The 15,536-nt window shown below is 42.1% G+C and overlaps 1 protein-coding gene across 6 annotated transcripts in view; it reads left to right on the plus strand.

The window, feature by feature from the left end:
• The first annotated feature begins 2,425 nt into the window (after positions 1-2,425).
• Positions 2,426-15,536, plus strand: part of OSBPL3 (oxysterol binding protein like 3) — a 308,853-nt gene continuing 295,742 nt past the window's right edge. For 5 of the 6 annotated variants that reach the window (XM_033930817.1, XM_033930820.1, XM_033930821.1 and 2 more), the window contains exon 1: positions 2,431-2,675. The gene's annotated coding sequence lies outside the window, so the exon portion shown is untranslated. Of the gene's footprint in view, positions 2,676-15,536 lie in introns of all 6 variants that reach the window. The other variant, XM_033930823.1, reaches the window with a different exon arrangement.

Raw genomic sequence — 15,536 nt, forward strand, 5'->3', positions numbered from 1 at the left:
GGTATGGTTAATGAGTGAGGTGAAGGAAATTATTAGGGCTAAAAGAGAATCCTTAAAAAAATGGAAGAAGGATCCAACTGAAATGAATTGTAAACAGCACAAGGAATGTCAAGTCAAATGCAAGGTGTTAATAAATTAAGAAGGCAAAAACACACAGTAAAAATTTTTTTTAGGTATCTTAAAAGCAAGAAGCCGGGAAGAGAATCAGTTGGACTGCTAAATGACTGAGGGATAAAAAGGACTCTCAGAGAAGACAAGGCCAAAGTGTAGAGATTAAATTAATTCTTTGCCCTGGTCTCTGTAACACTGGAAGATGTAATGGGTCAGTTTGACAAAATGAATTGTACCAAATCACCTGGACCAGATGGTATACATTCCAGAGTGCTGAGAGAATTGGAAAATGAACTTGAAGAGTTATTGTTAATAATTTGTAATTTTTATTTAAACTCCAGCATCTTACCGGAAGACTGGAGGGTGGCCAACGTGACCCCAATTTTTATAAAGGGTTCCAGAGGTGATCCGGGGAATTATAGACTAGCGAATCTGACGTCAGTGCCGGGCAAAATGGTAGAGAATATTATAAAGAACAGAATGCCAGAACATATAAATAAGCATGGATTAATAAGAGAAAGCTAACATGGATTTAGTCAAGGGAAATCTTGCCTCACCAATCTACTGCATTTCCTTGAAGGGGTGAATGACTGGAAAGAACTCTGCATCACAGAACTTCCTATAATTCCAAAGAGAATAGATCACTCCCAAGGCTCCAGACCCTCAGTTCTCAAAAGAACATTCAGCCCCCCACAAATAGTTTCAGATTTTCCAAACTTCACACAACGGTGTATACTTGCAAAGGTCTCAACAGACCAGCAACTAGAAAAGACCATAGGTATGTGCTCCAGCAGAAAAAATAGCAGCTGAACACTAATTTGAATACAAGACATTTGCCTTAAACACTAATAATATTAGGCAATCTGAACTGAATCAGTGGTTTTACACAGTGAAGGGATTAAAACTCTATTTACCAGTACTTAATACTTCTTTTTTAGCAACAGAAGTCACAAAAATCCAGTTTGAAATATAACTCCAAACTTAATTTAGAATTTCATTCACAACCTTCTCATTACACACTTCTGCTCAACAGCCCACAAGCAGGTTTAATTTGCAGCATTTTTCATAATATCCAACATTTATTGGATATATTATTTCAAAAATATGCACTCCTTCCACACACACACTCACCAATAGCATGTGCTGCCTTAAGCCCTTTGCTCTCCAGTTCATAGTAATAGTTCTGGGGCTCTTAATGTAAGAGCTGTTATGATGTGCAGTTTTCCCTAAGATTCCTGCAGCAGACTCTCTGTCTCTTATTTCTCCTATCTCCATGCAGCTCACAAGCCCATCCCCCAAGCAGCCCTCAGCATTTCCTCACCAATTTCTCTGTAAGTGCTTTAAATGTACTGTATTATTTTTTTTTTCTTCCTGTTACATAGGAAGCAGAGCTTTCTTGCTTTAACCACTTACTTTCAAGGAAAGCTTTTGAGCATCAGGGTCTCAGTCTACTAATGGAGGAGGGGAAATTAACCTTTGAAATCATCCAGGTGTGCACTTTTCAATAATGTTTCTTTTGTGTATTCAGTAATTAAGAAATTACAAAAGATATTTGTGGATTTTTATTTCCACAGTTGTTTTTGCTCTCATGAACTATAAACATCAGGTTTGGATTTAGAAATAGGCAGCACAGACAATTGCCTAGGCCAGGGCACCCCATTTTGAAAGGGCCAAATACTGGGGCCAAAGAGGAGCCCATTCCTAAGAGTCAAATACAGATGTTTCTTCAAGGGTGCACCATTGGCCTACTATAGGATCAGGGTCATGAATTTGATATATGACTTTTCTCTGGTCCTCTTCTGGCTCTCCAATCGTTGGGATCTCTGACAGCTTCCCCTCAACTTCCCAGATAGGACCTGCTTGCTGTTCAGTCTTTGGGTGCCAAAGTCTTAAATTCAGCCCTTCTATAAACAAAGTAACATTTGGAGTATTACAATTTTTTAAATATAGGGCTTTAAAAACTTAACAAATGGATATAGAGATTAAGATAACTTTAACGACATACAATTTGACAACACATTAAAATAATTTTGTCCTGCGGGGGGCAGTAGAGACTACTCTGAAGCCTTTTATGATAAATTCATGATCTTGGCAAACATTCTACGGACAAAAGCAACCCCCCCCCCCCTCCCTCAGCCTATCGTGCAGACCCTTCTCTCGTGTCTCTATTTGCAGGCTACATTCTCTACTACAACATCTCCAGCTACTCGCAACCCGGCGTAACACCATCGCACGCAGCACTCCACCTGACAGCGGCTCCCCAAAGCCAGCTGACGTCATGGAGACCCCGCCTCCTCGAAATATATGGGACGTGTCCTCGCCGCAACGCAGCACTCTGGTTGGCTGCCGGAGCTATCAGTCAGCAGGTTATGGCCGCCCCCGGGCCGGGTTCTTCTTCTACCGCTGCTGTTTGAGAGCAGTCGGCTCAGGGTTCTGGTGGTTGAGGTTTCTTGTATTGATTGGCAGTAGGGGGAGTTTTTTTTTCCCAGCGCTCGTCTTAAAAAGGGTGATGGAGAGAGGCTTCCTTGGCTCGATTCCTTAGCCTGGCGATCGGAGTGCTACAGGTAGGTAACAAGATTGTGCAGAGCCAGCCGGCGTGCTGAGGAGCGGAAGGTGAAAGGTTTCGAGGCGTGGGTCGGGTAAGGAAGATTGGGGCTGAAATTCACCGGTGACTAACTGCAGCTCTTGCGGAGAGCAAAAGAGGCAAGGGGAAGAAAGTTCCCTAAACTTCTCTGGTGCACGCGCTCGACTCCCGGCGGCGCCTGATGCAGTTGTACTCATTCCAGAGGTCCGGCAAGAAGAGTTGTTGCTGGCCTCTGCTGCCTAAATGACCTAGTCCCAATTTTCACAAACAGAAAAAAAAAAAACCCCACCTCTCTTGTGCAGTGAGTATGCATTTTTTTTTTTTAAACAGATGTTTATTTTTGCTGCTGCTTGGCTCTCATATTTTACCCTTTGGTATCTTGCCAAGTACTTGTCACCTGGGTTAGTCACTGGTGGAAACAAGTGGGCTTGATGGTCTGTCCCAGTATGGCGACTCTTTATGTTCCTAGATTGTTTGCGTGGTGGAACTAAGAACTAACAATGTAGCTGTAAGCCAATTTTCCGGTACAAAGAAAAATATTCTTAGATCCTTCCCTCTCCTCCCCCTCCTCCCCCATCGGAACCAGTTATATTAGAGGTGGTGCTTTGCTTCTGCTGTTCTCCGTTTAGAAACTAGAGATTACGGTAATAGAAACAAAGCAAAAAGAAGATGAAAATGATACTTCATATTGGACTAAATGCCAGGACATTTTTTCTTATCTTTTGAAAGTAATAACTTCTGTGGGTCAAAAATGAGGAAGAAATGACACTTCAGAATATGTAAGTGAACCAGAACATTCCCAGTGACCGACCGCTTTATGGGAAAAGGGGTGAGTGAGAGAATGATGGGTGATAAAAGCAGTATAATTTTTATGGTTATTATAAGGTGATTAAAAAAAAAAAACTCAGATCTTTGCCAAGTCCTTTTCTGGTGGGTGTCAAAATATGAATTATTTAAACTTCAAAAGGTCTTGCGTTCAAGTTTCAAGTTTTCAAGTTTATTAGGATTTTATATACCGCCTATCAAGGTTATCTAAGCGGTTTTTTACAATCAGGTACTCAAGCATTTTCCCTCTCTGTCCTGGTGGGCTCACAATCTATCTAACGTACCTGGGGCTATGGAGGATTAAGTGACTTGCCCAGGGTCACAAGGAGCAGCGCGGGGTTTGAACCCACAACCCCAGGGTGCTGAAGCTGTAGATCCAACCACTGCGCCACACACTCCTCACGTTCCTGGATTGTTTTAATATTTCCATTTAGGGCTCCTTTTACGAAGGTGCGCTAGGGCCTTAACGCGCGGAATGGCGCACGCTAAATTGCCGTGCGCACAAGCCGCTACCGCCTCCTTTTGAGCAGGCGGTAGATAGCGCGCACTAATCCAGTGCGCGTGATAAAAACACTAGCGCACCTTCGTAAAAGGAGCCCTTAGTGCTCTCGCCATAGTCATTGATGCAGTGCTCGCCTACTGAGGTGTCACTCTGGTTTGTGGAGGGGAGCAGTTTCTCCAGGTGGATCAGTTTTGCGCATATCGTGACGGGAATGAACCTCGCTCCTAAGCTAGGGCCATGTGTAGCGTGATTTCAGTTTCTCAAATGTACCGCTAATGCTGGCTGTAAATCTTGTGTTGTGCCAAAGAGAGCTTCCCTCAGGAATTCATAAGAAGGGCAACTTATTCAGGTGTGTTTTGAAATTCTTTTTGATCATGATGACTGTGGCACCCAAAACAATGGAAATTATTTCTGTATTTTTCTATCACATTTTCCTGGTTCTGGACTGTTAGCGTTGTGCTTTTTAAAAATATGTTGCTTGTGTAAGTTGATTATTGTTGTAAGCATCTAGCCTGCCACACCACCCTAGCGGCCTCCTTCATGTGTTTTTGCACTGAATGACTTGCACTACATTTGAAGAAGAGACAGCAATTTGGCATCTATCGCGCTGTTTTCAAAGGTTGTTGTATAAATGCAGGCTCATCGCATGTTTGAGAAATGAAAGAAACATTCATCTTTTGCTGCCCCTTTTTTATAACTTATAAGTTTACACTAAAAAAAAAAAAAAAGTGTTTATCTTTGTCTTCCTAGCTCCTTTCCTATAATTGTAGCTCCTTTTCAATCTAACCCTGTAAACCGTGCCGAGCTCTACGCTTGTGGAGATGGCGCGGTATACAAACCTAAGGTTTAGTTTAGTTTAATGGAGTTACCTTTACTTTCTCAGAATGTGGTACATCACCTGTTAAGCTAGCTTTTATATGTAATGTTTAGACATTCCTGTTTTATTTCTAATTTTAATGTGATTTTTAAAATAACATTCTTAGTATTTTTATTTGAACAAGCTTTCTTTCCAAAAATGTTTAGAAACCTTTTCTGCTGAATGGAAAAGGGACTGAGGTAAATTGTTTTCAAATCATTTAAGCCATGTGTCCTACACGCATCCAATTTCTAGTTTTTACTTCTGCTTCAAAATTGCATGAACACCAGCTAGGCAGTTACTGTGGGGTGGGAAAGAAAGCATCTGTTTTTGCGTGGAAAGTGGCTGCTCTTTGCTGCTTTTTATTATGTCTTTTGTGGAACAAATCTAGAGATGGCTTAATAGCTGAGAATTTGCATATATGGAAAGAGCTGGATTTTGTTCTATTTTTTTTTTTTTTTCTTTTAAATCCAGCTGTTTTATTGGAACTAGAATACGAGGGTTTTTTAAAAAGTTTTCAGTCCAACCAACTTCCTAAATTCAGAGCATTATTTTGCCACTATAGCTGAAAAGAGTGTTGTTTTATTTTGTAAAGTTCCAATTTTTAGAATCGTAATGCTATGTTTTGACATTGTTTCAGAGCATTGATTGAACCGTGTCAACGAAAAGTGTGGAATTTTCAAGTGTGGAACTCTCAAGCCTTCATGAAGTTCCTATTCCTGCAGACGGAAACTCCAAAGGAAATGTACATGAATGTATGATTGCAAACATTGAGTGACGAATGCCCATCATATCCACAGTGAAGAAGTGGTGTGCAAATTTTGAGATTTCGAGACAGAGACCGGGTGGCCCCAAACAGTGTTAACTACTGAAATTGTTGGTTTTGACAGATCAGCGAGTATCAGCTAAAACAATTGCTGAGCCACTACAGATATCCAGGGAACATATTGGGTGTAAAATCCATGAGCAGCTGGATATGCAGAAGCTGTCAGCCAAGTGTGTGCCTAAATGTTTGAATGCCGACGAGAAACAACGTTGAGTGGACAGAGCTGCAAAGAAATAATTTTCAGTGAGCTAGTGCCAACTGTTTGGAATAGCTAGTTACTGTTGATGAAACACTGTTACACTACTATGATCCTGAAACAAAACAGGCCGTGCAGTGATAGCACTCAGGTTCTCCTAGGCCAGGGGTAGGCAATTCCGGTCCTCGAGAGCCGGAGCCAGGTCAGATTTTCAGGATAAGCACGAGAGAGATTTGCATCTCAAGGAGGCAGTGCATGCAAATCCATCTCATACATAAATCATGGTGGAGATCCTGAAAACCTGACCTGGCTCCGGCTCTCGAGGACCGGAATTGCCTACCCCTGTCCTAGGCCGTGACAATTCAAGACCCCAAAAAATCAGCAGAACAGGTCATGCCCACCGTTCTGGGATCAGGAAGGTTACATCATCCAAAGGACCAAATGGTTAATGCAGAATACTACTGTAACTTGCTCTGCTGATCAAAGGAAGCATTGAAAGAAAAAAGGAGAGGGAAGCTGCGGAAAGCGAGTTCTCTTTTTTTGCAAGACATTGCACCTGCTCACAAGGCTGGCAAAACAATGGATGTTTTGACACAGTTGGGGCTTCGGTGCATAGACCTGTGTTTTTCCGTATTCACACCTGAAGGTTAGGCCTCTCTGATGTCATCAGAGCCTGAACCATTGTCTCAAGAAAATCCACCCTACCCACCAGGTCTTGGCCCATCAGACTTCTGTTTCCAAACCTTAAAAAGAGTTTGAAAGGGCAACAATTTGAGTAATTTGGAGGTGATTGCAGCAGCGGAGTAGTATATCAGTGACCAGACATCGGAGTAATTTTTTTTTTTTTTTTTTTAAGGTTACAGAAACTTCATACACAATGTGCCAAGTGTGTTGAACTTAAGGGTGAATATGTGGAATAACTTGTAAGTTTCATGGCTCCACATCTTTCCCTTTCTGGTAGGGCTGAGAACTTTTCAGCACCCCTCGTAGATTACAAGAAAATGTCTGATATAACTGGTTAGCGAATGACACAGGGACAAGTTTTCTCCTTATCTCCACCCTGTCCTCGCAAATTCAAACTCCAGCATGCTAGTTTCATAATTTTCAATAAGACAGTTGCTTGCTTCTTGTACGAAAGAGATGGGATGGGGACACACTTTGTCCTTGTGTCATTTTTCTATGGCTGGTAACCTGTCTGCTCTTGCCTTTTTCCTGTAAAGATTGGCATTCTAGAAAGGGGATGAATTAAACTCGAGCCTTGTATAACATCTGTTTTTTCTGTTTTGCTTTGACTTCAGAACATTCATTACAGAGTTAATGTAATTGAAGAATCAAATATAGAGCAGAGAATATCCTTGTCCCATCATTCCACTTTGCTGTTTTTATTGTCCCTATGCAGGGATTGCAATGAAGACAGCTTAAACCAGGGGTCACAGTAGATCCCATTGCATGTTACTATGGTTACAAACTGAGCATTGTTTTTCTAACAAAGAGGTATATTTATTTATTTTTAATTCTAAAATAGGAGGACATTTTTTTTTTCACTCGGAGAATAGTTAAGCTCTGGAACACATTGCCAGAGCTTGTGGTAAGAGCAGATAACGTAGTTGGTTTTAAGAAAGGTTTGGACAATTTTCTGGGGGAAAAGTCCATGGTCTGTTGTTAAGACATGGGGGAAGCTAAGCTGGGAAGCTAAGTACCCTATATTCTTGAAGCTAAAATCCTTCATAGAGTTTATTCTTAAAATGGGATACATTTGAAGACCAATATAACAGTTGAAACTGATTTATATATACAAAAAAATTTAAATTGCTTTATAAAAAAATAATATATAAAAAAACTATTTAATACAAAATTTTTTTTTGAAAATTAGAGAACATATAAGATCAATGATAGCTCACGATAGGGTCATTAGTTTGAAATATGCATCAGACTTTTAGCCTGTGAGCGCTTGAGATCGTTCAGTTCTCTATATGATATTTACACTTGTACTTTAGTCATAAGTTCAAGTAAGTCTTGTGTAAGACATGGGGGAAGCCTGTGCTTGCCCTGGATCAGTAGCATTGAATGTTGCTATGCCTTGGGTTTTGGCCAGGTATTAGGGACCTGGATTGGCCACCATGAGAACGGGCTACTGGGCTTGATGGACCACTGGTCTGACCCAGTAAGGCTTTTCTTATGTTCTTATGCTCTCCAGTCATAGCTGTTGCTTTCTCTGTTCTTCATTTCCTCTTTAATTTATTGGTCTTGCTACAAGTCAACCCGGAGCTCTGGCTCCCATCTCCTTCTGATCTGTGTAACAATGCAATGGGCAGCGCTCTGAAGTCCATCCATGTCACCATCCCATGAATCACAGTAGCACAAGCTCACAGCCTCCCTTAGAAAACATATTTTACATGCCATAGTGTTAAGCTCTGGACTCCATCATTGGAGGATATAGATAAGGTAGCTAATATAGTGGGGTCTTGAAGAGGTCTAGCCAAGTTCCTGGAGGAAAAATCCATTATAAAATGTATTTAGCTAGATAGACTTGTGGAGGTACTTGTTTATATTAGTTTCATGTTGAAGAAAGTTTTTGTTGGCATGATTACATTTATCTCTCAATTTAACACATGTAAAAAAATGTGTAGCCTTGCTCTGCTTGCTTTCTCTCACAACCCTTACCATTTGCTACTCCTGGGGACATTCTGTAGAAATCTGGATTTGCTCCATAATTTTCAGCACAAAGAGTGGGAGTATAGTTTGCTGCATGGGCCGAAGGGAGATACGAGTGTAGCTGCTGGAGAAAATGAGGCTGCACTGGATGGGTTTCATCAGATTAAAGAGCATAAAAGTACCACATACTTGACTATAAACGGAGGTACCATTTTTTTGCCCCATTTTTTAGGGGAAAATGGTAATTTGAATATATACCAAGGGTTTATATTCTACCATTCATCCCCTGTGATTCCCTTCCTCTGTAAGCCCCACCCCCCAAAAAAAAACCCAAAACCTGACAGATTTTGCAGGCATGGTCAGCATATGCCCGCACCCCCACCCAAGCCCCAAGCAAGAGTACCACCCCCTCAAAGGCCTGCTGTGATTTCCTGGTGGTCTAGCTGCGCATTGGGGCAGGAGCGATTTTCCACTCACTAATGCTCATTCTTCCTCTGCAGTAAAAATGGCCACCGAGATTTCCAGTAGTAGTCTTGTTGGCCATTTTTACTGTGGTAGGAACCCTGCAGGGGGTAGGGTGGAGAAAGAAATGGGATGAAGAGGTTGAGTCTGGGTTGGGGAGTGGTCAAAAAGCTGGAGGGAAGAGATTGATAACAAGTGATCTAGGGATCTGACCTTAAGTTAACCTCTGGAGGGAAGCAGTAGCAGAGAGAGAGCTTTTTGACTACCAAAGTCAGTGTGCTTACTTCACTCATGTTGCTGGTGGCCTGAAGAGTAGAAGCACACTGCTGGGAGCAAGAATGATGAGCAAGCGCCAGATTCCACCGGGTGCAAGGGGAATTGCATGGGGAGGATAACAGAAAGATGATGGACCATGGGAATGGGAGGAAAGAAAAAGAAAGATGCCAGACCTTCAGGGGAAGAAAGGGACCGGGAAGATAGAGATGCCAGACCATGGGAGGGGGGAGGGAAGGAGAGAGAGGTGCTAAACAACAGAGAGAGGAATACAGGGAGGGTAATAGAGGTGCTGGATAATGGGTATGGGGAGGAAAGGGAAAGAAAGATGCCAGACCTTCAGGGGAAGAAAGGGACTGGGAAGATAGAGATCCCAGACCATGGGAGAGGGAAGGGAAGGAGAGAGAGAGAGAGATGCCAGGCAAGGGGATGAAAAGAAAGGAGTGAAGAGGGATACCAGACCACAGAAAGAGGGGAAGGGAAGGAGAGAGGTTTTGGACCACTGGATGGGAGAGGGGAAGGAGATGCCATACTAGGGAAGGATGATAGAGAAATTCCACACTAAAGTGGGGGAAGGGAAACGCAGATGCCAGACCACAAAGAGGAGAGGAGGGGAGAGAGATGCTAAAATGTGGGAAGGAGAGGGGAAAGATCCCAGACTATAGAAGGGGGAAGACTGATTTTGGACCTGAGAAGAGGGAAAGAGGGAGGAGATGGTACACAGAGATGCAGGGGAAGGGGAGAGAAAAGGGAAGAGATGGTGGAAGGGGAGAGAGGGAGAAGAGACAAATCTTATCAGACAACGCTTTAGCAATATCGCTGAAAACCTACCTCCTAGGCATTTCCACATACATAGAAGCAGCATGAAAGCATTGATGAAGGCAGAGAGAGAACTGGAAAAGAAGCTTGCTCTAGAGGCAAACACTCTTAAAAAAAAAAATTTATTTAGGTATGTTACAAGCAAGAAGCCTGTGAGGGAGTCATTTGCACCTTTAGATCATGGCAAAAGGGGTACTTGGAGAGGACAAAATCATAGTGGAGAGACTATGGGGGGAAGATTCTCAAAACTTTACTATGATTGTAAACCAGTTCTAGCCTGTTTAGCATTCATGTATTTTAGCGGCGGATTAACAAAACAACTTACCTAAGTCTTTCCCGAGCTTCCTAGCAGTTTTCCGACTAGGTCATTAATATTTAAATGAGCACTCTGAGCAATTCTCTATTATTGCTGAGTAATTCCTTAACCTCATTGTCCTATATTTGTGAACAAAATTTTCCATCGGCTCTGAACTGTTGCGAGTGTGAGCTGAGTGTGGTTGAATCGGGCATTGACAGGAAAGTAAGGCTTGACAGCTCAGACCTGCCAGAAAATTATGCAGCTGCCAAGCAACACCCCCCCCCCTCCCCAACAGCAGGAAGGATGCCTATTCCCTCCCATTGTAATGTTGTATCTTTAATCTCTAAGTCAAAAATTTCTTCAATTCCTTCAAGTTCTTGGTATTCTTTAATAGATAAATATTCTTTAATTAAATCTTCATACTTTCATAACCTATAGACCTGAAAAACACCACTCCTCCACCCTATATGTAATCTCTTTTAGCGGGGAGAATTATGTGTTAAATCCTCACAGATCTAGGTTATATTGCCGTTTTTTACAACATGTAATATAAATTTACTTATCTCAATGGTTGTTTAAGTCTTTTAATACTTATCAGCAGACTGAGTGGCTGGATCTTACTTAAAAACTTTGTATGTGGATCAGATGACAGCGGCAACGAGCAGATCCCTGACAAAGCCATAGCGCAACATGTCTGGTCCAGCCGCTCAGCCAAAAGTTTCTCCAAGTGAGAAGGCATTCAAGTTTTACATAATAAGAGACTCATGTTCAGAGTAACCAAACTTCAAAAGACTCCATAGACTAGCATCCATGCATCTAAGCATCCAAAACCAATTCTCAGAAGGGAAGTTCAAAATGCTGTATTCACTCGGAGGCATATTCTGTATAGGACGCTGGTCTTGACAGCTGCCTAAGAAGCAGCTGAGAATCGCATATCGGCTTCCTCTGCAGAATCCTGGACAGATACCTAGCACTGCCCCCTCCCCCGATTCGCTAACTGGCTCCCATGTCATAGGTGCTAGTTACAGAATCGTACCCAGCTGATCAGGGATCCCCTCCCCAACCAGCAACACTCAAGTCACTAGACTCCCCCTCCCCGAGTCTACACCCCCCCCACACACTTCTCCCCCATATCTTTGTAGGTAAAAGTCCAGCCGGACGTATGCTCATTCCTTTCAGCTCATAAACACTGAAGGGGTAATTAACTCAACTGTTATGTTATTGTTGAGTGACAAAAGAAGTAACTATGACTGATAAAAAGTCACGCCATCAATAATATTGAGAATAAATTTTCAACTCAATATTTATCAAATGATGGATAGAACTCTGCTCGGAGACATGAAGGCTGATATCTCCTCCTCACCCACCAAACATTGCAGTGTTCAATGAAAGTTCACTCCTAGTTGTATGTTCATAAATTATTCTGTTGCTAGCTATTACAGCTATGCTAGAACTTCTGTCACGAGTTGTATAGTACAAAAAAATGTTAGTACTTAGCTTGTCCAAATAACTGGTTCCAGTTTACTGGTTATAATTTACCCTGGTTATTCTGCATTACAAGTTTTATCCTAATTGACAACAGACAGTTTATAGGTTGGATTTGCCATAGCTATAATACCAGATTTTGCCTTATAAGCTTTCCTTAGGTGACGCATAACAGGTTCTGATACCAATGTACATTTCTTTGTAGTCCATCAGTCAAGGGCAAGGATTAGGTGAAGAGGTATGTTTTTAATTGCTTTCCTAACATTGAGGTGTCCTTCAAGGGATCTGATCTGCAGGGGCAGTCGATTTTCTAGTGGGTTGGTATGTAGTAGGAATGTCGTTTGGCAGTTTGCAGTTGCAGGGCATGACCAGGGGACGTTTTTAAGGCGTATTTCAGCCTGGAAGTGGAGAGAGGGGTTTGGTACATATGGAGGAAGCTTAGCCACCACGTAGCCCGGTGCCATGTCGTGCAAGAATTTGAATGCTAGAATCGGGCCCTTGAAGACGCAACGTTTAGCTACAGGTAGCCAGTGAGCAGACGCCAGAATTTGGGAGACAGTGTCACGGGCGTGGAAGTTTTGTTAGAAGCCTGATCGCCACATTTTGAACACACTGAAGTCAATGTACGTTTTCTTTGCCGTGAGACCATTGAATAGCACATTGCAGCAATCCATGCGGGACAGTACTAAGGCATGGAGTAGTTGGATGAATTCGGACTTAATATGAGGAAGATACCACATGGGAGATATGGTTAGGAAATGATAGGTTGCAGTCGAGGCGTATTCCTAGGCTGCACCCTTGGTCTTTTGAAGTTATGGTAGTTGAGTCCCAGCAAGGGACAGGCACGGTCACATCGTCCTTTGCAAAACCAAAGGAGTTCCATCTTAGAGGCATTTGATTGTAGTTTGTTTATGGAACGTCCAGTTTTTGATTTCCGAGAGACAGTTTAGGAGTTTTGCAATCTGGGCGTCACAGGCTTTTCCTAGCGGTAAGGTTGCTTTTAATTCTTAACCACCTATTCAGTTGTTTAGTACTCATGATGTTTTGTTTTGTTTTGTTTATTTTTCTTGAATAGATTGTAAATTCTGCAAGTAAGTATTATCTTTTTGGGGTTTTTTTTGTGTGTGTGTACAGCATTGCGCACACTTAGTAGTGCTTAGAAATACTATATGTAGTAGAAGTGGTATTAAGGGTGGAGCTTGGGCTCCCCTTCCCCCAGACAAAAAGGTATGCCACTGTTTCTGCCATTATGCCCTCATCTTTCCCTCTTATTAGTTAGAGAAATTGTGAGAAGCTTTTAAGACTACCTTGTGCAAAGTACAGTATTTTTCGCTCCATAAGTTGCACTTTTTCCACCCCCAAAAAGGGGGTGGAAAAGTGGGTGCGTCTTATGGAGTGAATACACCTTCCCCCTCCCCCAGTACCTTTTTAAAAATTGTGGTGCTCTCCTGCTAGATGGCTGGCTTTGGAAGCAGAGCGGCGCAACGCAGGAGCACGACCTTTTGCACTTCCTGCCTGGTCCCGTGCTGCTCAGTGATCGGCTGAGGTCAGTTCTCATTGAGAACTGACATTAGCTGTGGGCTGGCTGCTTCAGGCTGCTTAGCACCAGACCACCAGATGCAACCCCCTGGAGAGGAGGAAATTTTTTTTCCTTGGTTTTTCCTCCTCTACAGGGGGGTGCATCTTATAGACCAAAAATACGGTAAGTCTCGACATTGGGGAGAGGACATCTGATTCATAATCCAAAAGTAAGAGCATGTTCTCCACACTGAGTGAATGTTTAAGAAGGCCAGTATGGAATTTAGATAATAAATGTGTATGCATGAGAATATGGTTTCATACAACAAGCACTCTTTTATAATAGGTGATAATGGGAGTTATTTAATTAAATCAATAATTTGGGGATAATGCCTTTCAATATCCCTCACATATAATGCCCTTCAAGAGTTTAGCGATCCTCAGAAACACCCCTTTGTGTTCAATACATTTTCACTACACTAAAGCTTTGTGTTATGTAGTTATTGGATCATTAGATTTTCTAATTTTTTTATTTTTTTAAATTTTTAGATTTTAATTCGTAATTTATACTTAACTATACATATTTCTTTCAAACTCATAGAAATTCATTGAATGTTATAAGTATTAGCTAGTACTTAGCTTTCTCTGTGGTCTGAATCAGGGACAATATTTCACCGACATGTTTCGCAGTATAATGCTTTCTCAAGGTGAAGTCCCTAAAGTAAAGTAGAGTATAAAGATTCGTATTAAATTAGCTAGATATACCACCCACCTAATAGTATTGTCACCATCTTCATAGACCATTTTATCCTAGAAGATGGTGGTAGCGTTCTTTCAACTCATTTAAACCTCCCAGAAAACTATCAGTTGATAACCCTGTCAATAACGTCAGACCGGGGAGATCTGAGAGAGTATCTATGGAGGCTGAAACTGATCAAAATACCTCAGAGCGACTTTACATCTAATTACACAGTAAAGAATCTGGAGCAGCCCTCCCAGAATATGGTTTGGCACTACTTAAACAGTAATGAGACTAGAGGGATTTCACACTTTATGTGGATATTGAACATCTAGCCCAATCATGTCTGTGTCCCTAGTGTGCCAGGATATAATTCCAAGAAGAGAGAGATGCTAGAACATTGAGTTACAATACCTGGAAAGCTCTGTGTACAGAAACCACAGTGATCTATACAGTGTGCATAAAAGGTTTGAACAAGTTCCTGGAGTGAAAAGTCCATAGTCTGTTATTGAGAAAGACACGGCGGAAGCCACTGCTTGCCCTGTATCAATAGCATGGTATATGCAGGAGTCTCAGTCCCTCCTTGAGGGCCGCAATCCAGTCAGGTTTTCAGGATTTCCCCAATGAATATGCATGAGATCTATGTGCATGCACTGCTTTCAATGCATATTCATTGGGAAAATTCTGAAAACCTGACTTGATTGCGGCCCTCAAGGAGGGACTTTGAGATCCCTGGTATATTGCTACTCCTTGGATTTTGGCCAGGTACTAGTGACCTGGATTGGCGACCGTGAGAACAGGCTACTGGGCTTGATGGACCATTGGTCTGACCCAGTAAGGCTATTATGTTCCTTGTGTCCACCTCCAAAAGCTAGTCACAATTTGAATAGAGTGCTGATGTAACCCCCAGGGGGTGGAAAGAGGTAGAACAGTAGTGCCACCATGTTTATAGTTCATCAGGGTACTGGGTACAGGGTACTGGGTTCATCTGGGGTAAAGCCGAGCCTATAAATGCATAACAATTTTAGTAAATTTATCCCCTCTGTTCATTATATTTGTGGCTGAGAAGAGCCAGGACTCAGAGGGTGGTGTGTCTGCTAGAATTCTTTTGCCTGTTGTAAGGAAGTTTGGGTCACTGTGCTGTTCTACTCTGGATAAGGCCCATTAGGAAAGAAGGATCTGCTGCTGTGTCATTCCTGTTTGCTGACACTGGCAAATGTTTCAAGAACATTTTTCTTTTCATCCAGGCTGTTCAGAGATTTCGGCTCTCTATCTGTGAGACTAACACTGATGTGCAGTGACTGGCACAGCCCCTGTTCCTGTATATAATTTGAAGCAGGAAATAATGGAGAGAGTTTAAATAGCATTATTTTAATGCTTGAACATG

This window comes from Geotrypetes seraphini, chromosome 2 (genome assembly GCF_902459505.1).
Source record: "Geotrypetes seraphini chromosome 2, aGeoSer1.1, whole genome shotgun sequence".
NCBI classification, from domain to species: domain Eukaryota; kingdom Metazoa; phylum Chordata; class Amphibia; order Gymnophiona; family Dermophiidae; genus Geotrypetes; species Geotrypetes seraphini.